At 34.9% G+C, this 27,678-nt stretch overlaps 1 protein-coding gene and 1 pseudogene across 1 annotated transcript in view; one reads left to right on the forward strand and one right to left on the reverse strand.

The window, feature by feature from the left end:
• The window catches only part of LOC130223487 (gastrula zinc finger protein XlCGF57.1-like), a 150,727-nt gene that overhangs the window by 28,192 nt on the left and 94,857 nt on the right, over positions 1-27,678 (reverse strand). The window lies entirely within an intron of this gene.
• Positions 340-6,427, forward strand: LOC130222366 (gastrula zinc finger protein XlCGF8.2DB-like; annotated as a pseudogene).

Raw genomic sequence — 27,678 nt, forward strand, 5'->3', positions numbered from 1 at the left:
TTACAAATATAAACCGATTTAATTAAAGTTTGCTGTTGGAAATATTATTTTAACCCATTTATACAACGTAGTACTTATTTATTCTCAGTAACCGAGAGCTATTGTTTGAATAAAGTAACAAAAAAGTGTGTAATAAGTGTTTTAATGAAACCTTTACCTGATTTATTTTTGTTAATTACTCTCATATAAAGAAACTGTTGAAGCAAGTGTTGAAGAGAAGTTATTTAGTTTCTGTTCATTGTTTTATTTATTTAAACAGGATATTTTTATTGTTTTGTTTATTTTAAACAGGATAAAGTGTCCAAACACAGAGACTCCTGAAGCGACTGATCTCCACACTGTTATAAAGATGGCGTTTATTAAAGAGGAGAGTGAAGATGTGAAGATTGAAGAAACATTCAGAGTCAAACATGAAGATCTGCAGGAACAAACAGGTTGATTTTCATTCTCAAAGACCAACTCAGTCATTTGATCCTCATTCAGATATATTTTAATAATAAGAATACTAAATTAAATCCATCTTGCAGCTCTGAGTGTGCTGCCTAGTTCTCCTAAATGCACATAAGCACTCATTGAAAGACAGGAATGAGTTTCTTTCGTCACTTGGTTTCATGTTTTTTGTCATTCTTTTATGTATTATTAGTCTCCCATTTTCTCTACCTTCTTAAGGTTATTGCTTTTCTTGTTTTCTTGTTCTCCTGCTCTTAAGCACTGGCACTATATAAAATAAATAAAAACAATAAATTATATCTGCTATTACAGTGATAGTGTTGGCTTAGTACTTTCCATTTACATATGTCACGTTGATCACAATTCCAACTTCTTTATGGGTTTAAACTAGTTTCTAGTAGTTGTTACTAGTTCTCACAGATAGTATCTGAGTCAGAAGTACATCATTATTATAATAACTAATTACCAGGGCTATTGTGTTTAAACAGGGTTTCCGCAGGGTCTTAAAATGTCTTAAATTCCAAAATCTAAATTTTAGGCCTTAAAAAGTCTTAAATTTACTGAAATATTGTGTTGTAGGTCTTAAATCTTTTTAAACAAGTCTTCATTTTCCTTTGTTCATGTTTTGCTACCCAATCTGTCCAAAACCCATACAATAACCAACAATCCATCTTAATAAAACTTTAAACTTTTCATTCAAAAAGGTCATTTTAACTTATATTCCTTACAATAACATTTGTTTAAATGTGCTCCATGTATTTTCTGCTGAGGACATCAACCTGGGCAGATTGTTGTGCATAGATTTAGTTTATTATAATTTTTAAAACATTTAAAACATTTGTTCATTTTTTATTATTTTTTTAAAGAAAGTTTATTCAGGAAAAAAGTGTATGGATACAAGTAAAGCTTGCTTGTTATCACACACAATTTAAAATCTTTTGCTAAGAAATATCTAAAATATATATATATTTTTATTCATTTATAAATGTATAATTAAATTATATTTTTTGATTGGGCAAATAAAAATCTTTTCCATCTGGGCCATTTGAAAATTCCTTAGCCTTTATCCATTTATTAGTCTAAAAATTCGCTCATAATAGTCTTTAAATGTCTTAAAGTCTTAAATTGAACTTGGGGACACCTGCAGAAACCCTGGTTTAAAGTATGTCAGAAAGCGTGGATGCCCCCAATATTAAATATGCTGAATGAAATGGACACTACAATAATTAATTATTCTAAAACATTGTACAGTATTCTAAACTATATGATGATGTTGTGGGGCGACGTGAGACAAAATGAACAAATTATAGTGGAACAATAACGTTTAGCATTGCACTGACTAAAACTGGCCAACAAACTAGTCTAAAAATGACTTTTGCTGCTTAAGAAATGGATTACAGCATGCTGATGATATGCAAACATTTGAGTGTAAAGTTCGTCAGTATTGACCATATTCTTCACGTACCAGCAGGCGCCGCCATTGGAATCTATTTGCTTGACTTTATTTAAAGAATTAATTTTTAGATCTTAAAAACAGTGTTATGCTGCTTAGGCATGGGACGAAATCCACTTTCAATGTATAAAACCGCCAAATGGTATATGTAAGGTGTTTTTTTATGTTTTAAGTTTTTTAGGACACAGTATCTTCAGCAGAGAAGATATCCAAAGATGCCTTTTTTGATGGCATTTCTGCATCTTGTCAGGTATATAAAATGTCATCACGTAGGTCTTCAGCTAAGCCTCAGGACATGCACAAAGGCAAGAAAACAAAGACAAAAGTACAAATGAATGAAAGCAAAGTAGCAAAGTGTGTCATCTTGCCATCTCCTCATCACTCCAGTTTACAGCAAACGTGGCATTAAGCATTTGCATAAGTTCATTCATTCATTTTTCTTCAGCTTAGTCCCTTTAATTATCAGCGGTCACCACAGCGGAATGAATCACCAACTTATCCAGCATATGTTTTAAACAGCGGATGCTCTTCCAGCTGCAACCCAGTACAGGGAAACATTTGCATAATTAAAATACAATAATGCTTACTTATTAATATAAGTGTGAATTATGCGTACTTGCTGTGAACATGCAAGATTTGTCTCAATCGGGTCTTCAAAGCAAGTTACAAATGTTTAAATCCAGTGGAAGATACACATGAGGGAACACAACACGAGTAATCTTGAGCGAGTGCATTTGATCATTTGCATTAAAAGCCACAGGCACAAAAAGAGCTTGGTTTTCCTCTGACCCCCAAAATTAAATCTTCTGCAAGGTATATGATCTGATTTTGAGTCGAAACCTCAGACACATTCTGGGAACACCAAAGACTTTTTCATTTTTGGGTGAAACATTTATTTCATGCTTGTCTCTTTGTGCCTTCATACTAAAGTTCACTTTTTTTTTTAAAGACCTGATGGTGCTGAAAGAGGAGACTCATCAATGGAACGAAGTGAAAGAGAAACAACAGTTTAAGAAACCCCAAGAAATAACGACTGATGAAAAACTCACACAGACTAAAAAGACTTCATCACACAGAAGACCATGGAAATCTAAATCTAGGTGTAAAACCTACATGAGAATTCCCACTGGAAAGTTCACATGCCAAGAGTGTGGAAAAAGCTTCTGTCATGCAGGAAACTTTGCAGCGCACATGAGAGTTCACACTGGGGAGAGGCCGTACACATGCCAACAATGTGGAAAAAGCTTCTATCATGCAGGAAACTTGGCAGCGCACATGAGAATTCACACTGGGGAGAAGCCTTACTCTTGCCCTCAGTGTGGAAAGAGTTTTAATCTAAATGGCACCCTTGAAGTCCACATGAGAACACACACTGGAGAGAGAAGTTTTACTTGCACACAGTGTGGGAAAAGTTTTTCTCAAAAACAAAACCTTCACACCCACATGAGGATTCACACTGGAGAAAAACCTTACACATGCACAGAGTGTGGTAAAAGTTTCCCATATAACAGCTCACTCAAACACCACATGATAAGTCACGCCAGAGAGAAGCCGTTTGCATGTGCTCAGTGTGGAAAGAGCTTCACATCCAAATCTAGCCTCATGAACCACATGAATGGTCACACTGGAACCATAGTGTTCACTTGTGATCAGTGTGGAAAGAGTCTCACACATAAAAGACTCCATTAAGAGCCACATGATGATTCACTCAGGAGAGCGTTTTAGATGCAGTGAGTGTGGAAAGGGCTTTAAACATAAAAGCAGCCTCAGCACTCACATGAAGCTTCACAATGGAGATCAGAGTCCTCAAAAATGAGGCCTTGTCCACACAAACATGAGTATATTTAAAACAGCAGCTTGTTCATGTAGTTTGGCTGTTCATTTACGAGAAGTTTAATTATAAACTACTTTCAAGAGGATCACATGCATTAGCTGCATTAGTTGCATAATTCTGCATTAGCTAACACATGATTCACCAATCAGATGAATCCTAACTCACTGTAAATACCCAGAGTTTTTACCTCAGTTACCTTCGTCTTGAAGAAGCACCTTTCACAATTACAGCCTCGAGTCTTTTTAAATCCGATGCCACAAGCTTGGCACACCTGTCTTTGAAAATTTTGCCCATTCCTCTTTGCAGTACCTCTCAAGCTCTATCAGGTTGGATGGGAATTGAAGGTGTACAGCCATTTTCAGATCTCTCCAGAGATGTTCAATAGGATTTAGGTCCGGGCTCTGGCTGGGCCACTCAAGGACATTCACAGAGTTGTCGTGAAGCCAGTCCATTAGCCGCATATCCACTGTCGGGCCAGTGTGAGCCAGGGCTTTTATTGGACCGGGCTGAGCCAATCGCTCGGGAGGTAGAGCAGTGAGGCCGAAATCATGTCGAGTTTCCACTGTCGGGCTAGTAGCTCGCAGCACATCACGCAAATCCCACTCCCAGAAAGTCCCCCGAATCAAACGTCACACAACTCGCCCACTTCAGCGGTAATCAGGCAGATAAAGCACACCATCGCATTATCACAAGAGCATTAAAATAAAGACAACCGAAACAAGCAAACGACACGATACTGTACAGCAGTACATTATATGTCTATACTGTGTGTTATTATTCATCATATTCATTTACTCACCGACCGACTGTTGGCATTGAAAAATCAAGTGGTCTCGTCAGCGCATTGAGCACACCATCCATAATATAACACAACAGAAATTCTGTTAATAACTCTGTAGAAAATGTATTTTATAACATCCTCATTTAGATATACGCTGTCAAACATTCAGCCCAAATGCTCCACAGAGCCCTGAAGCATTCATTTTTCCCTATAGGCTATATGACACAATAAATTCCCCTTTATTTTAGGATGTTGCATATTATTCTGTGATCTTAAGTAAAGGAAAGTGTTAAGTATTTCAGCACATAAGAGCAAGTAATAAAATATAGCCTATATTTTGTTGCGCTCAGCAGCTTTTCACTAATAAAGCTCTTCATGTATTTAAAATTTCATTTTTAAATTTTACCACGTCATATAAAAACATAAACACTTGTTTGAGGACACAGAACACATTTTATATTTGCAGTTTTCCCCGATGCGTTTGTCAAGAGGCGCTGCGCAGGACAGAATAAAAGGCTGCCTATTTCTGCTTTCACTCACCCATAAAATGCTCTGTTTGCACGATTTGATTAATATCATCATATTTAAATACTTTATAAGTAGTATTTCAAACCTCCCCCGGTGTTTATTGTTTTTAGTAAATATCTAAAATCTTTTTTTCTGACAGGCCTTTGTAAAATGAAATTTATATTTGGCCTAACGGTTTGATTTATGTATTGTATATACCTACATTGTTATAGCTAGCTTTTGTTTGTTTTATATTGGTTTATAAAAAATTCACCCCCCTCAGATGAAACTCCAGAGGAAACGCTGGATAGCCTGGTAATGCGACATTAATTGTTTTATACTGAAACTTTCCTTCTAAATGAGCTTTCTTGGTCTTATCCATATTTCTTTGTATGTTGAACACACGTCGGCCACAACAGGAAATAAAAAAATTTAATTCAATTCAATTCACCTTTATTTGTATAGCGCTTATACAATGTAGATTGTGTCAAAGCAGCTTCACATAAAAGGTTATAGTAAATAGGAACAGTGTAGTTCAGTTTGTAGTGTTTAAGTTCAGTTCAGTTGAGCTCAGTTCAGTGTGGTTTAATAATCACTACTGAGAGTCCAAATACTGAAGAGCAAAAAAAAAAAGAAATTGCAACTGCGTGAATTTTTTTTAACACGTTAAATATTTCAAATTAATCGCATGCGTTAACACACTAGTTTTGACAGCACTAATATATATCTGACTGCTACTAACCAGCAATGTTGGTGGGATTGGAGGGGCAGACTTTTGACTTCAAAAACCTGCATTTATGAATGAAGAATTTGGCAAAGCAGGTAATGCTGTGTACAATTTTCTTTAGTTACACCAAATTTAACTTGTTTATAGCAAAAAGGGTTAACGTGGATATTGACATGAGACATTCTGTCATGTACATCAGCCTAAAATAACTCTGAGTATATACAATTGTAGAAAATATGCTCAGTGGTTTCGATATCACTGTCACAACCTTAACAAGAGTTCTCCTCAGTATCAAATCTCAGGAATTCTTTGATGGATACACATCATTAATCATTTTAAACTGAAGCTCTTTGATTTTGGGGAGAATTGGATAAGAAATGTATTTTTTCTCATTCCTGTGAATTAAAATCTGTAAAAATAAAATGAGGTCTGAGCTGATTAGGATGAAACCTTTGAATAAGAATATTCCTTAAAAACGTATTATTAAGCTGGGACTGACATGATCATTGTTTTGATTTCTCTTTAAGTACCCAAGGGGCTACACACTTAGCTGAATTAGCTACATTGAGCAGGACATTTCTTTCAGTATACTCTTAAAGAGATGAAAATGAACTGAAAATTCTGTAATTAACGACTCGTCCTTCACTTGTTCCAAATGCGTCTGACTTGCTTTCATCAGTTAAACACACACAAAAACAGAAATATGGAATATGAAAACCTGTAAACATTGACTTCCAGAGCATTTGTTTTTTCCTACATTAGATGTGAATGGTTTCAGGTTTTCAGCTTTCTTAAAAAAAAACTCCCTTTGTGTTCAACACAATAAAGAAACTCGCAAGTTTTATAAAAAAGGTTTACAGAGAGTAAATAGTGAACTATCCCTTTAACCCAAACTAGCTGACTTTACTAGAAAATAGTATAGAAACCCATTGCCTTAAACCTTTTACATTTTATACAAGATACAACTACACAGCCCTACTTGAATTAACATTTTACCGTGAGTCCAATAATAGTGTAAAGGTTCTAAGTTGATTCAAGTAGGGCTGTTTAGTTTCACCTGGTGTAAATACATAAGCGGTTTAAGGCAACAAGTTTCTTTAGAGTTTTCTATTAAAGTCAACTAGTTTGGGTTAAGAGTGTAATGGGTTACAGTAATAGCAGTGAATCATGCAGGCATAAAATAAACGTTTAGCCATGTAAAGCATTAAACTTGTCATAATTTAGCAATATTTTTAAGGTGGAGTACTGTGTGCTGTTGTAATGTTTAAGGAATTGATGAGTCGAATATGAGATGTCTGTTTTAAATTGCAAGAAGTGATTTACCAATATGTTCATCAAGATTCAAATCTTGCATCTTATATTTTTAAGGTTTTGGGCCAATAATACTCATGTTCTGCTATTTAAAAAAGCATGCTGGAATTCATTTCAGCATTCCCTTCAATGAAAACTGCAGAAGTGGACATCACTGGAGATAAAACATGTATGAGAAGGAGAAAAGCCTCTTCTTCTGGCTCTGCACCAAGCAGATTGGTTTTTAACATCTGATGACGTGATGCAGTAAACATTCTAAGCACATCGGTTATCGCTCGCTCCAGGCAACACCCAGTGCTGAACACATCTGTGTTATCGTACGCATCAAAGGGTTTGAAGTGTGTTCATTTTTTCTTTTATTATTCAGCAATTCTTCCGTGTACTACAGCTTGAGAACCACTGCCTTAACAGTGTGTGTGCAAATGTAACACCTTGTTGTGTGTAGTCAAGTTAATTCTTGTGTGAAGTCAACATATTGATGCTCATGTTTTCTCAGTGTAATAAATGAAGTGTAGTAAAAATAGCATAGTATTGGTCATTTGTGTCTGACTTGAAAATAATTTGTTTTGTTTTATTAACTGTATTAATACAAATAATTGTATAATTTCAAGACTATTATAATAAATTTATTCAAAATAATCATAACAATACAGTAAAAAAAATCTTATATTACAAATATTTCATTCATTTTCTTTTCAGCTTAGTCCCTATAATAATCAGGGGCGCCACAGCGGAATGAACCGGCAACTTTTCCAGCATTTGTTTTACACAGCGGATGCCCTTCCAGCTGCAACCCAACACTGGTAAACACCCAGACACTCTTGCATTCACACACATACACTACGGCCGATTAAGCTTATTCAGTTCACCTATATCGCATGTCTTTGGACTGTGGGGGAAACCGGAGCACCCGGAGGAAACCCACGGCGACGAGGAGAACATGCAAACTCCACACAGAAATGCCAACTGACCCAGCTGGGGCTCGAAACAGCACCTTTTTTTGCTGTGAGGTGATTGTGCTACCCACTGCGCCACTGTGACACCAGCTGGAAAGGCATCTGCTGTGTAAAATATATGCTGGATAAGTTGGCGGTTCATTCCGTTGTGATGCCTTTCACTCAGTTTTTAGAGTTACATTTCTGTTGAACTCCTGCAGCTAAAGATGCTTTTTGCCAAGGCCAACACCAGACAGACACAACAAATGATAATGTAGAAATGGTAGAAGTTTTCACATCATGCTTTTCAGACAAATGCACAGATGTATGTAAGTGTTTCCTCCGACAACATGAACAATGGGTAATTTTAAAAAGGGATTGACTTTCATGAGAAGTAATTAATGGGAATCTGTTGGTGGTTTGGATTTGTTAGTACCTACATTTGTCAAAGCTGATATTTTAAATAGAAACACAGACTATTCCTCACATGTCTGGTCTCAGTTAGCCATCGAAATATTTCATAAAGACACTTTACGTTAACTGGACTCGAAATCGACAAGGGATTCAAGATCGAGTGAATCAGGCAACAGAAGGAGGACAAAGTGAAAATGTGGAACAACAAAACTACTGTGGTAAAGTAGAACTTTTATTAATTTCAACTATTTTTTAGATAAGTCTAACAGTGTCGTGTAACACTCCTTTAAATGAGAAATTAGAAAAAAATTATATATATATATATACATACATAGAGGCGTCAAACCATGCAAATTGTTCACCAGGTGCTGAAAGCAATAGCTGCCCACTGCTCTGGGTGTATGTTCACTCTGTGTGTGTGTCTGCGTGCGTGCTTGCACTTAGATGGGTCAAATGCAGAGGACTAAAAGAAAAGGTTACATGTAATAGTCCAGTCACAAAGATTCATTAAACGTTGGCTAATGCATTACAATCAACAGTGAGAAACAGCCATATCATAACTTCATGTTAATTAACTTATAATGTGCAATACTTATTTTACATGTGTCAAAATAAACTACAACATACAGCAGCCACACAATGTAGCAAAATAAAATATTGTATTTTGAAAATACTACAAAAATCTCAAAAAAATTTAGTTATGTTTATGCAAATAACTTCATATACATCCTGCTCCTGCCAGAGTTTTTAACCAGTCTGTATTGACTGAAGAACTATCAAATGTTTGTCTCTCGTATGCTGTATTGTGCCACTTTGACATGTTTAGACACATTTACTAACTTTAGACATCATTAACCATACAGAGCACCTGCAGATCAGCTACTGACATTTGAAACAGCATATGAAGTATTGTAGGAATCACTGTAGGATTATGTAGGTGTGTGTGTGTATGTGTGTGTGTGTGTGAGAGAGAGAGAGAGAGACTGTGTGTAGGTGTGTGTGTGTGTATATATGTTAGATACATCTTAATACAACACCTGTGTCATACAACACACATGGTCACCATAATGTTGTCGGTTGTATCTCTGGATCTCTTTAAGCAAGCGTTTCTGTTCTTGAGCAGTCTTTTGACTAATCATCTGACCTAAATCAGTTGCAAAACTCGAGAGCTTGCAAATGTAAATGTGAGCACTTGTGATAATAAAATTTCTTTGTGTATGTTGAAATGTACACTCACAGCTCTGATGTGAACAGCTGAATCCCTCGATTTGCACACACACACAACAATCCACACACTTGTGTTTTGAATTGGAAGTTGCAGATTAATAGTGGTGTATTTGTAAAATGTCATTCACAAATACAAAATGACCGACACACGTGTGCACGGCAAATTTGATTGCATCTTTGCTCTACAACCACAGGTCGGCACTCACAACCTCTCAGATTCGTCAGTACAACTACAAATCTCCCGCGCTCTTGACTTTTGCAACACATCTCCCGCCATCTCTGTAGCAGAACTCATCTGTGCACTTGCAAATGCAGATGCGCGAGCAGCGCGGGGCGGGGGAGGGGCGGGGCAGGTGTAAAGCTGTTTGATTGGCTGATGCCTGACCAATGAACAATGCCAGCAGCCAACATGACTGAGGTGCAAAAGAATCATTTCCCACGATTATTTTATTATTTATTTCAATTCTTTTCTGAAGAGATTCTTGTTAAAAATCATCAATCTGCGGAAATGTACATACCAGTAAAAGAGCAGCAAAGCCAGTTTATTGGCTAGAGCCAGCCAATGAGATGGGGCGTTTCTGTTTGTCAGGACACAGGGCAGCTCACGTTGTTGGAGGCCTCGAGCAATCAGAGGGTAAGTTATGATTTTTAATAATCATCTATATGTTCAATACTGTTAGCTAAGCTAAGGACTGTGCTAGGTGCTTCTCTAGTTTGTTTTTATATAAGAAACAGTTATGAGTTATGTAGGAGTTGCTTTCAATCATGTTATATGGTTCTAAAAAGATACGATTCAACCCACATGAAATAAGTTGTAATGGTATTTATAGTAAATAATATTACGTTTTTTAACCATACTAACTATAGTAAACTGTATTATACTGTATATATTGCAGTATCTGCAACTTTGTTAAAGATGCAATCAAATTTGCTGTGCACACGTGTGTCGGTCATTTTGTATTTGTGAATGACATTTTACAAATACACCACTATTAATCTGCAACTTCCAATTCAAAACACAAGTGTGTGGATTGTTGTGTGTGTGTGCAAATCGAGGGATTCAGCTGTTCACATCAGAGCTGTGAGTGTACATTTCAACATACACATACAAATTTTATTATCACAAGTGCTCACATTTACATTTGCAAGCTCTCGAGTTTTGCAACTGATTTACCTTCATAGCAAATCAATGCCAATATTAATCGAGCGCAGCGGTGATGTTTGCGCGCGAGGAGAAGTGAACCGTGAGCAGATTACAGATCTACACGCGAGAAAACTACAACTCGCGAGCGCGCTCAACTGATCCAGCGCGAAGAAAACAAGTCCCGCGCGCGCACCTCATCATCTGTGCACACGATGTACGCTCTCGCGAGCGAGGTCATGCCTACAGCGCGCGCGCGCGATCAGTTCTCTCCGCTCGCTCGCTGGTTCTTCTCTCTGCTCGCGCGAAACATTTTGGAATTTTGTCAGTCCTGGGGCGGGACTTGGTTCACTTGTTATCTCTAGCGCTATTGGCTACTCTACCTTTCCGGAAGTTAGCCGGGATTGAACGCCGATTAAACGACGAACCATAATTCACGTGATCTTATCATCACCTTAACAAACATGGCTTCAACGGACCAGCACGTAAGTAATCATTTCATTTATTATGAAAATTATTGCCTTTGTTAGAAAAGGTAGTTATTAGAAACTTTATTAACAGGCGCCCTGTTTACTGACACATTGTCTTGTTAAATCAACTAATCTACTTAATCTTTAATTTATATTTAATTTACACAAAGCAAATTAAAAATTTTATTATGCTTACTTTGTAGTCAAAGTATCAATACTTCATCAATATATGCAATTGCACCATTGAAGGTAGTAAAACTACATTATTCACAAACTAGTGTATACTTTATATTTGGTATTCTGCTCAAATAAAGTATATAGCATTGCACACTGTATTTTTTCTTGCACATTTAAGTTTTCATTATATAAATTTTGTTTAGAGGGAGCACTGCAAAAAATGCTTTTCTTGTTTAGATTTTGTCTTGTTTCTAGTATAAATATCTAAAATCTCCCATATCAAGAAGAATTTTCTTGACGAGCAAAACATATTGTCTTGTTTTGAGAAATAATATGCCAATGTGAGTTTTTCCTTAAAACAAGCAAAATAATCTGCCAATGGGGTAAGCAAATTAATCTTGTTTTTTCTTTTGACGTAAGATTATTTTGCTTACCCCATTGGCAAAAACTCAATTAATATTAACATATTATTTCTCAAAACAAGACAATATGTTGTGCTTGTGTAGAAAATTCTTCTTGATTTAGGAATTTTTAGATATTTGGACTAGAAACAAGACAAAAAATCTAAGTAAGAAAAGCATTTTTTGCAGTGAGTATACTTACAGCATTATTTATTATGATTTTGATAGTTTACAAAGAGTAATTTCTGTTTCTGATGGATTACATCTTTTGCTAATCTGTATTTTGCAGCAGATTCTAAAAAAAGCATCTTTTGGAAGACATTCTTTCCAAGTTTGAGAGAACACTTTTGAGATCTCCACTTGATGTGGATTACCTGACGTTTGTGTGTCGCCAGCAACTGTATCTCCTGCAAGCACTTTCAAGGCATGTGGAAATTTCCCAGGAAATAATGCAGGCTTTGCAGCAAGTGTTTGAATTGGCACAACAACCATCAAACTTCATGGTTTCCCGAGCAGTGATGGAATTAACTGGCCTGAGAGGTCGTCCAAAGTTTGCTATTGGGAGAAAAGAATTGGAGGAGTTGCTGCAGACAAACCTTCCTGTGCCCTGCATTGCAAAAATAATAGGCATTTCTACTAGAACGGTTTTCAGAAGGATGAGTGAGTTTGGCCTTTCCGTCTCAGGGCTGTACAGCAGCATTACTGATGAGGAGTTGGATAATACTGTAAAAGCCATTAAAGATGACATGCCTGCTGCTGGCTACAGAATGGTCAGAGGCAGGCTGTTGTCTTTAGGCATGCGTGTGCAGTGGCAGAGGATAGCTGCCTCTATGCACAGAGTTGATTCAGTGGGAATCCTGTCTAGAATGGCTAGATTGGGATGTGTTGTGCGAAGAACATACTCTGTTCCAGGGCCCCTGTCTCTTGTGCATGTAGACACCAATCACAAATTGATACGGTAAGTTTTTAAGTTTAAATTTATTTATTTTGAATTGCATATTTTTTTCTAACAATAGAAAAGTATTTAAAAGCCTTGGATTATAAAGTTAGCCAAACAAAATTACAATAACAGCGCTCTCGCCTCACAGCAAAAAGGTCGCTGGTTTGAGCCTCAGCTGGGTCAGTTGGCGTTTCTGTGTGTAGTTTGCATGTGTTACGTAGGTTTCCTCTGGGTGCTCCGGTTTCCCCCACAAGTCCAAAGAAATGTGGTACTGGTGAATTGGGTAGGCTAAATTGTCCATAGTTAATGAGTGTGTATGAGTGTTTCCCAGTGATGGGTTGCAGCTGGAATGTCATCCGCTGCATAAAAACATATGCTGTATAAGTTGGTGGTTCATTCCGCTGTGGCGACCCCAGATTAATAAAGGGACTACGATGAAAAGAAAATAAATGATTGAAAATGACAATAACTTTTTAAAAATTCAAAACGTTTGTATTGCAATTTTTTTCTATCTTGGAAATAGATACAACATTGTGATATTTGGTGGTCTGGATGGTTATTCCAGGAATATAATAATGATGTCACCTGATATTAGACCTATTTCCATTACAAATTCACTACAAAAAAATTTTGTATGTATTTCTACAAATGTGTACTTATTGTTTTTATTTTTTTATTTGCAGATTATGTACTTGAATGCAGCAAACAACAACCTGGCATCAACAGCATTTCACTTCTTCACAGAAGCAGTTCAAAAATTTGGCTTACCGTCAAGGTGTGCGTAGTTGTATAAATACAAACAAAAACAGCTTTTTTTTTTTTTATGTTTAATATTCTTCTCACATAAGGGTAAGGGGAGACCATGGAGTGGAAAACGTGAATATAGCCAGGTTCATGTTTTCTTCAAGGGGCACTGACCGTGGAAGTTTCATAGCTGGTAAAAGTGTCCATAATCAAAGGTAAAGTACAATTGTCTAAATTTTATAAAATGTTTTCATTTTTTTATTTTATAAAATGTAATCGCTTCATAAATATTTTAGTAAACTTACTTATACTTTGACCAAAATGTTTTTAGTATGTTATTAACTTTATACAACATGAAATTGCATGTAGTTTTATTTTTTGAATTAGTACATCAGTAGGTATAGCAGCTTGTTAGTAAAAACTATTTTCATATATTAGTATTTTGATCATTTTAGATGTCTTCTCTTTGTTGCTTTTTTATCTCATTGTGTTTCTAATAGGATTGAACGCCTTTGGCGTGATGTCAGAGTTGTTGTGATAAACAAGTACTTAGCCATGCTACACTCCCTGGAGGCTGAAGGATTGCTGGATTTATCAGCGGTTGTAGACCTGTTCTGTCTTCACTACACCTTCCTCCCAAGACTTCAGGCAGACTTGGACACCTTCACAGAATCGTGGAATCATCATCCACTCTCCTCAGAGAGCAATCGAAGTCCAGAACAGCTATGGCAGGTTGGACTGATGCAAAGAAATACCGGCCAATCAAAGAATCATGAGGTAATGTAACCCTGCATTACTTTTTAAGGTATTAATTGAGATTATTGTTTAACAGTATGTTTAACTCTTATATCTCCAGGATATTGAAGAGCCAGATGTGGATTGGGACATAGCAGCGTCTTATGATGCTTGTGAAGATGTCGGAGTTGTTGTTCCAGAATTCGAATGCCCTTTGAGTTCAGATGGATTGAGGTTACTCGAAATTCAACTGAATTCAACTGATCCCACTCTTGAGGTCAAAGAACTCTATTTACTTTGTATGGGGATTGTTTCTTCAAATGTCATGTAATTTGAAGCAAAAACACCAAGCACATACAGTATAAACGCATCAGAAAGAAATTTATTTTGTTGAGGCTTAATTACAAATTGTATATGTCTTTTCTTAATTCAATGAACAACATACTGGAACCACTTAGTACATCACATACTAACAAAAAAATAAATAAAAAATAAAACAATATACTGTAGTTTATTCATTTTATTATCTAAAAGGTGCTACATCTGTGTTTTTTTTAAATATTGATAACGTTGTAACAGAAACAGTATAGTGTTTACTTCGTATTCTATAAATTGATCTCAAGAACGACCAAATTCTTTGCTTTTGCTAACAGCCTGCTGCATAATGCTAAGAAAGTCTTTGTAAGTCCCTAAGTGCTGTGCAGGCAAGGTGATGGTACGGGAACATGCATGTGCAAGCGGGTAGCATATGCTGTGTTTACCATATCGCAGCAGACAGTCATGGTCAAATTCAACATGTATTTTGAATTTTGCTTTCTCGGTTGAAGTAACGGGGACATGTCCCTGTCCAGTAAGCCACTGCATGAAGCTTGAGATGGTGATATTTTCTTGTTTTTCATCTCCTTTGGTGCCGTCCACCATTTGTTCATCCCCATCTCTACACTCAGGACTAGTGGTTTCTCCTTCTTCAAGAACAAAATAAAAAACAAAAATACAGTAAAAAGTGTAAAGATTTTTACGTGCACATTTGCTTTTTATCTATAATGCCAACATTGTACTTTTAAAGTTCCTATATATCCACCCTTTTTTACTTTAATTTACTTTTCGTTCTCCTATGGGTAAATTAATAGGGATAACAAATGGCAGTGAACATTCAAATTACCTGCACTACAAACCAGTGTGTTTTTAATTTTGACAATGCATTAAAAAAAAACAGTTTCCATCATGAAGCAGCCTGAGTTTATTTTTTTCAAACTGACTAAAGCATTTGTTTTTAGCTGAAAATAAAGTGGGTATAAAACTAATGTAATTTGAAAATTTAGATTTACACTACCTTCATCTTCAAGGCTCTGAATGAAGTCCTGTAAGTAATTCACAATTTGTGATTCTCTCTGTCGTTTCAATGAACCCATGTCACTTAAAATAGGTGACAGGGCCATTGTAAGGAAATCTGCATCAGGCTGTTAATTAGAATGAACAAACCTTTTGTTATACACTACTCAAAAACATGCAAAAAATCATGTAACGTAACAATACTTACTTTTTCAAAATGTCCAGGAACAAACAATGGCTGCAATAAAATCCGATTCTGTTTTATCATTTCATGAAGGCCATACAGTTCCAATCCTTTGCACATTTGCTGTATCGTTGGAAGTATTTGTAAAGATGAATGTAGGACAACAGCACTGCAATTCAGAATAAAAAGAATAAAGAATGTAAAAAAAAAAAGAAATAAATATATGTATATTTTAGGGGCAATTAAAGCATGTTAGAAAATATATATTTTTATTCATTTATGAAGTCAGATTGAAAAACCATTTTGATATTTAGGTTACACTTCAGTTTACAGTGCTCTACATACCATATACTTTCAAATCAGACAGTTTTTAAGTTGTAACATTTAAGTACAGAGTAAAATTGACAATGTACTAACAATATGGCTAGAAATAGGTTTGTTTTTAAGTTAGTTGTAATTATTTATACTTGACTGTTATTGCTACACTTAGAAGTCATTTTTGTTACACGGACACTAAATTAAAGTGCTACCAAATATTTAAAAAGCACAACTACAGCACTTTACATCGATTATTGAAACTGTGCATTACTAAAATTTTGCAACCTCTGGGGTAAAAAAAACAACTTTAAAAAAGGTCTAGCAGGTCTACACGTTGTTGTTGTATTATTATTATTATTATTATGTATACAGTTGAAGTCAGAATTAGCCCCCCTGTTTATTTTTTCCCACAATTTCTCTTTAACGGAGAGAAGATTTTTTTCAACACAGTTCTAAACATACTACTGTGTGTGCGCGCACTTAGCCTCGGAGACGAGCAGAGCACACACATCTAACGCCATCTTAATGCGAGCGCTTTAATGGTCAAATACATGTACATTTGTGTCAGAGCGCTGTGTTTAGTGATTATTCATATTAACTCTCATTTGTGTAAAAAACAATCAAGTTGAGAATCAAAAGACACGAGAAAGAGAAACCATATCTGAGCCGCACTATTCTTAAAGTGGCAGTGCGCAATATTCCTGCTGCTGACATGACAAAATCTCTCACTGCTCTTGACTGAAGGACTTTTGTAGCTGAAGTTTTTTTTTTCTGACAGTAAAGATGCTTAAAGCAGTTTGTTTCATATTTTTATTCTATTGTATTTATTTCCCTTTCCTTATTTACAGGGAGGAAAATAACTGCATATATAAAATCTGATTTATTTGCCCTCCTGAATTATTAGCGACCCTTTCCCCCCAGTTTCAGTTTAATGGAAAGATTTATTTTCAACCCATTTTTAAACAACAGATTTAACAACTCATTTCTAATAACTGATTTCTTTTATCTTTGCTATGATGACAGCACATTATATTTTACAAGATATTTTTCAAGATACTAGTATTCAGCTTAAAGTGACATTCAAAGGCTTAATAAGGGTAATTAAGCAAGTCATTGTTTAACAGTAGTTTCTTCTGCAGACAATCAAAAATATTGCTTAAGAGGGCTAATAATATTGAGCTATTACAATGGGTTTCAAAATATTTAAACCTGCTTTTATTCTAGCTGAAATAAAACAAATAAGACTTTCTCCAGAAGAAAAATATACTATAGGAAATGCTGTGAAAAATTCCTCTGTTAAACTTTATTTGGGAAATATTTATATATAAAAAAACAAAATTCACAGGTGGGCGAATAATTTTGACTTCAACTGATAATCGTTTTGAATAATTGTGATTACAATTATGACCAAAATAACCGCTATTATGATTTTCCCATAATCAAGCAGCCCTATAATTTAGTATGGCCCCTAAACAATGTTACAAAAATGTAAATGGCCCTTGATAGAAAAAAGGTTCCCCACGCCTGGATTATGTGTCTCTGAAGACTGGAGTAATGAAGCTGAAAATTCATCTTTAAAATCACTGAAATAAATCCTTGATTTGGTTAGAAACTACTTTTGAACAGTTATTTTATAGTGCAATAACATTTTACAATTTTACCATTTGTTCTGTATTTTTGATTAAATAAATGCAGTCTTGGTGAGTAGAAGAAGCTTATTTTAAAACATTTAAAAATCCTACTGACCCCAAACGTTTGACCGGTGGTGTATTAAAGATTCAAAAAATAGAAAAACTATAAAGGCAGATCCAAAGATTGCTAAAAAACGTGAAAAATATCGTAGAATCATATTTACCTTAGAATGTCCTCCTTTCTTTCACATGTTAGAGGTCCAGTGTACCCACATCCAAGGATTCTTTCTAAAAGGTCAAGAAGAGCTGTAGCGTCCGCTGTCTCAATCTGAAATAATGAAATCAGTGCTTGTTCTTATCTGTAGTTTTGGCTAAAACTTAAATATACATAAGATGTACAGTGTAAGTACTGCTGAAAATATTGAACATTATTTTTTTAAATGTTTAGTGAACAGTAACACAAATGAAATATAAAATTAACATTTCAAAATGTAATTTATTTGTATTATTCAAAGCAGAATTTAACCATCATGTCATCTTTCACATGATTAATCAGAGTTATTAACAAAACAACTGTATATAAAGACCAATTTGATGGAACGCAAACATTCTAAAAGTATATGGTAATGTATCATTATAAAAGACTGATTTTTCAACATTGATAATCATAAAGGTATTATGAACTAAATGCATTTCTTTTGACAAAATAAAATTAAGCTGTGCAATATTATTTGAGCACACAAACGCAGCCTTGTTGGTGAGAAAACGTAAACAAATTATTATGTTTACAAACATTTGACAAGTACTGTGGATAGTATTTAAATTAAAACCTTTTCGATGAGGTCTAGCAGATCTGCATCTGTAACTGTAGCCTTTGACAACTGATCTTTATCAATGTCCCCAGAAGAGATGAAATTGTAGATCCACTCCTGAAAAAATTTAGGGGGAGGGCCATCTTGTGTAATGCTTACAGCCATGATTTCACCAATTGTCCTAAAATGAAAAAGGGCAGTTGATGAATTGGCAAAGAATACATTTAAAACAAAATCTAGTATATGATGCTATTAAATATACCTATAATTGTCGTTCTGAAAATCTGTGGTAGAATACTTCAGATTTTTCCCAGAATTGCCTCCCTCAAAGAATTTTGCCTCAATCCCAGCCATCATTTCTGCAGAAAAAAGTTATTACTAAAAAATGAATACTAATACTAATAAACAAAGCCTTGGAAAAATAAAATGCTGACTATATTTTATAAAACACAAATAAATTCATATGAGGAAAACTAAAACATACCTGTCAAGAATTCTTTCATAAGGGCACCACTGTCTATCCCAGGCTCTTCAATGAATGTTACTCTGAGGGGATTCTTTGGAGAAGACTTCTTCTGACGTTTCCATTGCATCAAGCCTCGATTAAACATGTCCTCCCTTGTGACGCAGACACTGAAAATAGTTGTAGGATCTATTGCTTCTTTGAGTTTGTGGATTACTTCTGTAATGCTAAAAAAATTAAGTTAAATAGATGCATTATTTAGTTTTTTTTTTGTCCAAGGCAAGTAAACAAACAAACAAACAAACATATAAGTAAAAGATTAGCAAACTTGACAGCACCTGCTTTGCTTGTCTGGCTTTTGCACAGTAATGTCCAAATCCATGTTTGGTCTATTTTCACATCTAGAGATATTATATAAAATTAAATAAAAATATATCACTACATTGCACAAACCACAACTCAATTAAAGCCGCAAAGCATTAAAAAAAAAAAGCAATATTTATAACCTTTCCCCACAGGTGCTCGCGTGTACTTCAATGTAGTCTTGTGAATACATGCCAGAACACACTGGACAAGATACCTAACAGAAAAAAACAATGCAGAAAACAAATGGTAACAATTTATAATAAGGTTGTATGAACAAACAATGAACACTACATTTATTACAGTATTGATTCATATATGTTAACATTGATGAAAGTAAAGTTGTTCATTGTTAGTTCATGTCAAATGAGTGCGTTTGCTAACGTTAGCCAGCATGAATTTGAATGTTGATAATGCATTAGTTAATGCTGAACTATGATTAATAAGTTTTGTACAAGTATCGTTCATTATTAGTACATGTTAGTAAATACAAGAACATGAACTAATGACAGCATATATCAATACAATTATAAATGCATTTCTTACAATAATAAGTCAAATGCAAAAAGCTGAAAATGAAATTTACAAATTTTTCAAATTAAAAGAGGTCACCAAACTTGTTACTCAAGGGCTGGTATCCTGCAGAGTATAGCTCCATCCCTAATAAATTACACCTGAACATGTCTGCAGGACACCGGTCCTCCATAACTGAGCTTGGTGACCTCTGATTTAAACATTTAAGCACTGCAATCATCAACATTACCATTGGATCCATCACTGACACAAATGAATTTACAGTATCCAATTCATCCTCGAACTGTGGATATAAACATATATAAATGATATAAGATTTAATTTTGAGAGACCTACCCCCCCCCCCCCCCCACCCCAAAAAAAAAATTAAACATACATGTAATGCAACATTAAATTACTACTTACATTACCACTAAATGTATCCAATTTAGTGGATGTTGATGGAACTTCAGTGTCAGGGTCTTTGGTGTCCTTATATGTAGATTTAAAAAGAGACATTGTTTATGCTAAACAATCCAAAATAACTGTATGGTACAAACTAACAAATAAACAATTAGCTTGTTCCTGATGTGTTTATCATATAAAAATTAGGTATTGATAAAAGAGTTTTGCAGTTTTAGTATCTTAATCTGGAATGATTGTACTGAACAACCTACATTGACACTGGATTGATTCACTTTTGTAGAAATGGGTGGCACTTTAGGGTCCTGAGACAAATTAAACAGTAACTGTGTATTAAAAATAATTGACCAATATTTCATGAAATATGACTAATTTTATGTGTTAAAATAAATAAAACAATTAAAAATTTTAAAAAGATTATGAAGTTTACCGATTCACAATCACTGCTATCAATGCATATCCCTGTCTCACACTCCTGAACATGCATAGCCAGCAGTTGAATTGGCATGTCGGTAAAGCATTTAGCACATCGTGCTTTTGGCATTTTTTCAAATTCTTTTGATGAATAGGGTAAAGGGGAGATATCTAGACTGTTCTGTAATGGCAGGATATACAGACAGCCCTTTCCTCCTGCCGTTTTAATGATGTAGGATCCTGTATATCCTTCAGCTTCTGGTGGGACAACATTCAACTTCCGCTGACCTGACCCACCTGAGTAAAAATTATTAGAAGCCTAATCAGATTTTTTTTTAAATTTCACTCAGGAACTGAATAGTTAATGTTAACATGAAAGTACTAAAGCATAAATAACACTCAAACTATCAATTCAGTGTAAAGACATCTGCATTTGTTGATATCAAGTCATAGTGAAACTTTATTTTTAAATCAACCTAGCAAACTTACCAACAGCTTTATAGAGCATCCAGGCTCCTTCCAAAGATGCCATTTTTGTATACGTCTCTGTAAGTAGTTTGGATATCTGGTGGGTAAACATGCAAAAACATTAAGCTTTAAAACAAATCTTATATATAGTAATAAAATATTGTGTAGTGATAATCAATTTTCTTTAAAAATTACATACTACTTGGAGATAGTTATGTACTTCCAAACCTGCAAGATCTCCAAAATCAAGAGATCTCTGACCCTCCCATAGAGAGCAAAGGTACAAATTTGGTGAAGCTCCAGAAACATTGTACATGTTGTTAAAATAGTCTATAAGATGTCAGTGTTTCAAACAGGGCTCTTACAAGTTTGGAATAACAAGTGAGGAATTGTGGAGTGTGAGTAATTAATGAAATAATTTTCATGTTTGGGTGAAATATCCCTTTAAATACAACTATACCAGCTTTTAGATGAATTAATTGTAACTTTAAAAAGGGCCCCCTCAGTGTTCTCTTACAGGAGGAACACCTAACACTCCACACTTTGCAGAGAACTACTACTACAGAAGCTGAGCACAGATGCAGAGGGAGTGGATCAAATAAATAAATTAGCTTGTCCGTAAATGACAGGGTATGAATAAGCTGTCGCAATGACTTATTTCAATATATGATTTTCTTTTTTATTTGTGGCGCGAGCAGTTACATGTTATAGCAAACCAGTGTATATATGAAAGGTCAATGAGATCCAGACTACCATGTTCAAAATTCTTTAAATTCGTTGCTCTGCAATATTCCCATTCTCTGTACAGTATGTAAAAACTTGAAATGTCTAACCTCTGAGTGATTTGCATCTTCTGGGATGGCAACAGTCCTCCGTCCTAATCCAGCCTGTAAAAGAGTTAACTCATCGGAGGCCTTTGGGGTTCTATCAGTGCTCTTGTTTATCAAAAAAACTGCACTGGTGTTGACCTGCTGTGTCTTTTTTTGGCATTTGCTGTAGGGGTTTTTCGACCCTTAAACAAACCAGGAAATGCTCTGAAAGAAAAAGCATAATAATATGTCAGCCATATATTTAATAAGTTTTAAAGAATAATCCAGGTGGGCTCTGCTCATCTAAAGTGACATTCTCTGGACAATTGCAACATCTGAGTTATCCTTTAGATTTATGCTTAAATTATGGTACTTAAGGGCTGCTACTGTGCTGCTTTTGTTTTCCAGTATTAAAGTGGAAGTTCACCCAAAACTAAAAAAAAAATGTGTCATCATTTATTACACTTGTTTAAAACCTGTTTGAATTTCTTTCATCTGTTGAACACATGCTATTTTGAAATATGTTGTAAACCTGTAACCATTTACATTTATAGTATTAATATATACTATAGACAAAAATGGTTACAAGTTTCTAACATTTTTCAAAATATCTTGAGTATTTTGAGTTCAACAGAAGAAACTCAAAGGTATGGAATCACTTGAAATAGTGTATAAATGTTTATTTTAGGTAACCTATCTCTTTAAGATGATTCACTTAAAATGACAGAAGAAATTACATATAATGCTGGCTGCTTTAAGAGATGCAAACCTTGCCATACTGTGGTCCACTGTCCCTGGTGCAGATAAACTTTGCTGCGCTCTAACTGCAGACTGGACCCTGCTGCCCTGCTCTCTCTGAACCTGACCTTCGTCTGCAGAAATAATAGAAATAAATAATAAAATAGAAATAGTCTATATTGTCTCAATTCAAAACTAAATGAGCACAACACAATTAACTTACTCATCCCCGATGAGGAAAAGCTTGATTCGGTTGCAGCGAGAGCATTATGCAAAAGATTAACAACATGCCTGGCCGCATTCTGCAACTCTGCCTGTGTTCAATAGAAAAAACAATAATAAATCTAAGGTCTAAAATAGCACATGTATATACTGCATGTACAGTATATGGCATAAAATCAGTACATGTAAGGTAAGGTAACTGAACTATCAGTTATAAGAAATAAATAGTGCCATATATTAATGTTACATCTAAAAACGAGTCAATGTTAACTGGGTTCGTGAAGCAAACAGAAATCTAATTAAGGTCAGCTAATTTGAACACTTTCAGTATCCAAACACGTAAGCAAAGTAAACATTACATGGTAATAATCACCACCACATACCTCTTTTTGATTTTCCATCTTCTAACGTTAATTCAATGCCACGGTGACCCGAATTACGGATTTTCCCGCCTGAGGTCTTAATTGATCATCAAAGCATCCAATCCCGACTAACTTCCGGAAAAGGGAAGGTAGCCAATAGCGTTAGAGATAACAAGTGAACCAAGTCCCGCCCCAGGACTGACAAAATTCCAAAATGTTTCGCGCGAGCAGAGAGAAGAACCAGCGAGCGAGCGGAGAGAACTGATCGCGCTCGCGCTGTAGGCATGACCTCGCTCGCGAGAGCGTACATCGTGCGCACAGATGATAAGGTGCGCGTGCGGGACTTGTTTTCTATGGTGAGTGGATATATGGCGAGTGGATAGTGCCATTTCTCAGCCTCACATGGAGAAGGAGAAGGAGCAGTCGACCCCTAACGTCGCCGCCTCAATGTGTCGAATTTTGAATAGGAGTGAATGGGAGGGTAGACGTCAAGGTAGCGGCGACGTCATATAAAAACCATTTCAGGCGGCGACGCACATAAGAAAATTGCAAAAAAATTTACGTGTATGATACGTCTTAATATGGAAGGCCATTAGGGCCAAAACTATGGCGTTCCTCCAAGCTCTTTAACCTGACGCTGCAACGTGCACTCGTCTCACCGAACGTCTCACTGAACGTCTCACTGACGTCTTAAAAAAATATTTTTTTTTGCTATTAAATCCATGCAATTTAAGAATCAGACGTGACGTTGGCGTGACGTAGATGTCACGTAAATCACGTGTGGCAGTAAAGTGTCAAGCCAGACGTTACGCGTGATTCACGTGTAGCAGTGAAGTTATTTATTTATTTTTTCGCTAACACGTATCATAACACGCTGCTCACACGGCTCAGTGCAGTGTGTGAGCCAGTGCACAATTTTCTTGCCCTTCATACATTCCTCTCAATGGACGTGACATCAGCGTCTGACTTGTTACATGACATCTGCGTCTACCTTTTTTTTAAAAATATATATTTTTGAGCAGTTTTTAGTACGGCTGTTAGCTTTTTGCCGGCTAACTTATACAATATACAATAATGTTCTGCAAATTAAACATAAATATATTAATATATAATGATATTTGTTTTCAAGATAGCATAAAAACGTATAAAAATGTATAAGATAAATAACAAATGTCTCCGGAAGTAAAGTTTAGGTAGTTTATTAGTATAATCATGTCATTTAGTTTTATAAAATCCTTTTTAAATTCGTTTTACATTTGAGTCTTATTGTGTTTTATTTTTTTACATGTTTAATGTAGCCTACAGCATATCAGTGATGACCAACTCATCGATCGCAATCGCCTGTTAGATCTGATACTTTTGCTGTAAAAATATTAGAAAAATAGAAAATTACGTTAACCATTATTGTGTTATTTTTAAAGCACCTGTCTTCATTTTACGTTTAAAACGGAATACGATTCTTAGAAGAAAAAAACAACTTATTTTATTCTTTTTTTTCTTTCTTTTTAGAAAGAAAATTTATATTTTTATTCAGCAATAATGTTATGTTGAAAAAATTTATTTTTTTGATAATAATTTGCCAGGATTCAAATCAATCAATCAATCCTGTAAAAATATCATTGAAAAACTTATTTAATAGCACAACGTTAATCCATTGAATTATCAGGCGACATAAAAATGTTAAAAATTAAACTTTGCATCACATAAATAAACAAAGTATATTAAACTAGAAAATAATTATTTTAAATTGTAATAATATTTTCTATTAACCAAACCCCGACCATTTAATAAAAAATAAATAACCAAAACAGTGTATAATCCTAAAACGTTAGCCTACTGTTATTTGATATATATATATATATATATATATATATATATATATATATATATATATATATATATATATATATATATATATATATATAATTATTATTATATTATTATTTTTTATTATTTATTTTTTGTGTGTGTGTGTGTGTGTGTGTGAAAATGTGCTTTAAATGTTAAAGTAAAATCGCCAGTAGGTGGCAGAATGTCACTATTAATTGAATCATTGCTCATTTAAACGGTTGATAATTCAACACGAAACAATGTCATATTGCTTAGAGGCAAAACAGCGCCGTGGCTGTGTTTGCAGTTTGCTAAAAAAAAATATATATATCAACAAAATAGCCAATATGTTGTCTGAGAATATTAACTTCGTGTTTATTTAACTGTTGGATAAACTCAATATCACATTTGTGATTTTTGCTATTTTTTGTTGTTGCTAAGTTTCTATTATTGTTGTGAGTATAATTATTATTTGTATTATTTGGATGTGCCCTGTGTTGTTGGACGTTATTTGCAATTAAAAAAATGGCAAAAAAAAATATTTTTCTAGTCCTTTTTTAAGTTATTTAGGCCTAGACATATTATTTTTTCACATGCAAGTAGTCCAACATATGAAATTAGAAAACAGACTGTACAGTGACACTGATTTTAACAGTGTAGACCAAACAACCTGTTGCGATGAATTTAACAGGGTTTTAACAAGTTAAACATGAATAAAATCATCAATTAATAAATAAACAATACGCTACAAAAATAATTATTTATATTAATGATTTAGTCGCTGTTAAATTATCTACCATTTAGCAACCTGTCCAATGTTAATTTCAACATTTTATGCAGCAGGGTTAAATAAGTAGCCTATCGCAATCCGACCACAAACCGGAAAAGGACGCAACTTCCTCATACCGTTGTTGACATTCATTTGCAGAAATGAATGAAGGTTTAACGTAAGTTTATTCAGACAAAAAAAAAACTTTCATGTATATTTGTTATTATCACTATTTTGTTGTTACCACTATTTTGCTGTATATACTTACGTAAGCCTACTTGCTAAGTCGTCGTCCTAAGTTTAGAGAACAGAAAAACCTGTGACACAATTCTCTCACTCCACCGCTTCAATAGTCCCACATCATATTCGTTATTAGTTAGACGGCCACTCGATAATTAAAAACACATCTTATTTTTATTTCAATATATTATAATAAACCACACAAAAAATAATTACCCTCAACATCAAAAACATAATTTACAGCAAAATAGCATATCAATTATTATCATTCACTTATTCATGTCTACTGTACATCAATACAATGAAATTCCGACATAAAAATAACAATTTTCATCTCATTATTTGTATCACTACATTTTCAAAATCCATGATTCAAAATATTATAGCTAAACAACAAACTGTTAAAGAAACACAAAAAGGTCCAACTGCTTATTTATTCCTCTTGGTGTAAGAGATTTTAATTTATGAATCCAGAACGCTTCTCTTTGTAATTATCTTTTATTCAAATTATCTCCTCTATACGACTCACACTTCTTCGATTCCTATGAATTCTAGTTGTTTAAAGTCATCAACAAGTATACATAACCGGTAGTTTATTAGGTCAGCCAGGAGTAACCCAAAACCATTCTGACAACTGTATAACAGAGTGATAGCCACTTTCTATTACTTTCGCTCTCTCTGTGTTTAATACTATTATTTATTTATTTTTTATATTTTTGTAGACTTTCTGATGACATCAGACAAGTGCTGGGGGGGTTCCTAAACCACCTCAGTGAAAATCTTGCACAAAACTCACCAGAACAAACTGAAATTGTTCTCCGGCAGGCAGAAAACATTATGGAATTTTTGCTGCAGTGTATTGATATGCCTCATGAGTGTATTGACCAGGCAATTGAGAAAATATCCAGAGCTTGTGGTCTTTTACAAGCTAACATGAATGACTCAACTGCACGATTTCGAGTTCCAGCACTACGTTCTGGGGAAAGAGGTCGTCCAACTTTATTAGTCACTTATGACCAGCTAGAGTTCCTGCTTGAGCTGCATTTCTCAGTTCCAGACATGGCCAGATTGCTGGGTGTGAGTAAATCGACTGTCAAGAGAAGACTCCGTGAGTTCAATCTGTCAGTTAGACAGGCCTACAGTGATATCTCTGATGAGGACCTGAGAAAACATTTTGAAGACTTCATTTCGCAGTTCCCAAACTCTGGCTACAGAGTTGCTACTGGTTTTTTGCAAGCTTTAGGTAAAGGCTTATGAGCATTGTTTACCTCTAAATAGTGTTATTAACAGATGCAAAGCAAATATTATTTTAATGACCCTGTCACCAAATACTGAACACCCTATTCATGTTTTCATGTATTCATATATTAGTATTTGTTTTCTTCTTTCTTCTTCCACCAAAAACCTTCTAACTGTACTCTAAATGCCTTTTAAGTGTATTCTACAACAGATTTTTTTTTTTTACATATGCTCATTTCAAACACTTTTGTCACCACTAGAGTACAACGATCAAGGCTGTTAGCAATGCTTAAAGCAGTGG

This window comes from Danio aesculapii, chromosome 4, assembly GCF_903798145.1.
Source record: "Danio aesculapii chromosome 4, fDanAes4.1, whole genome shotgun sequence".
In the NCBI taxonomy this organism is placed as follows: Eukaryota; Metazoa; Chordata; class Actinopteri; order Cypriniformes; family Danionidae; genus Danio; species Danio aesculapii.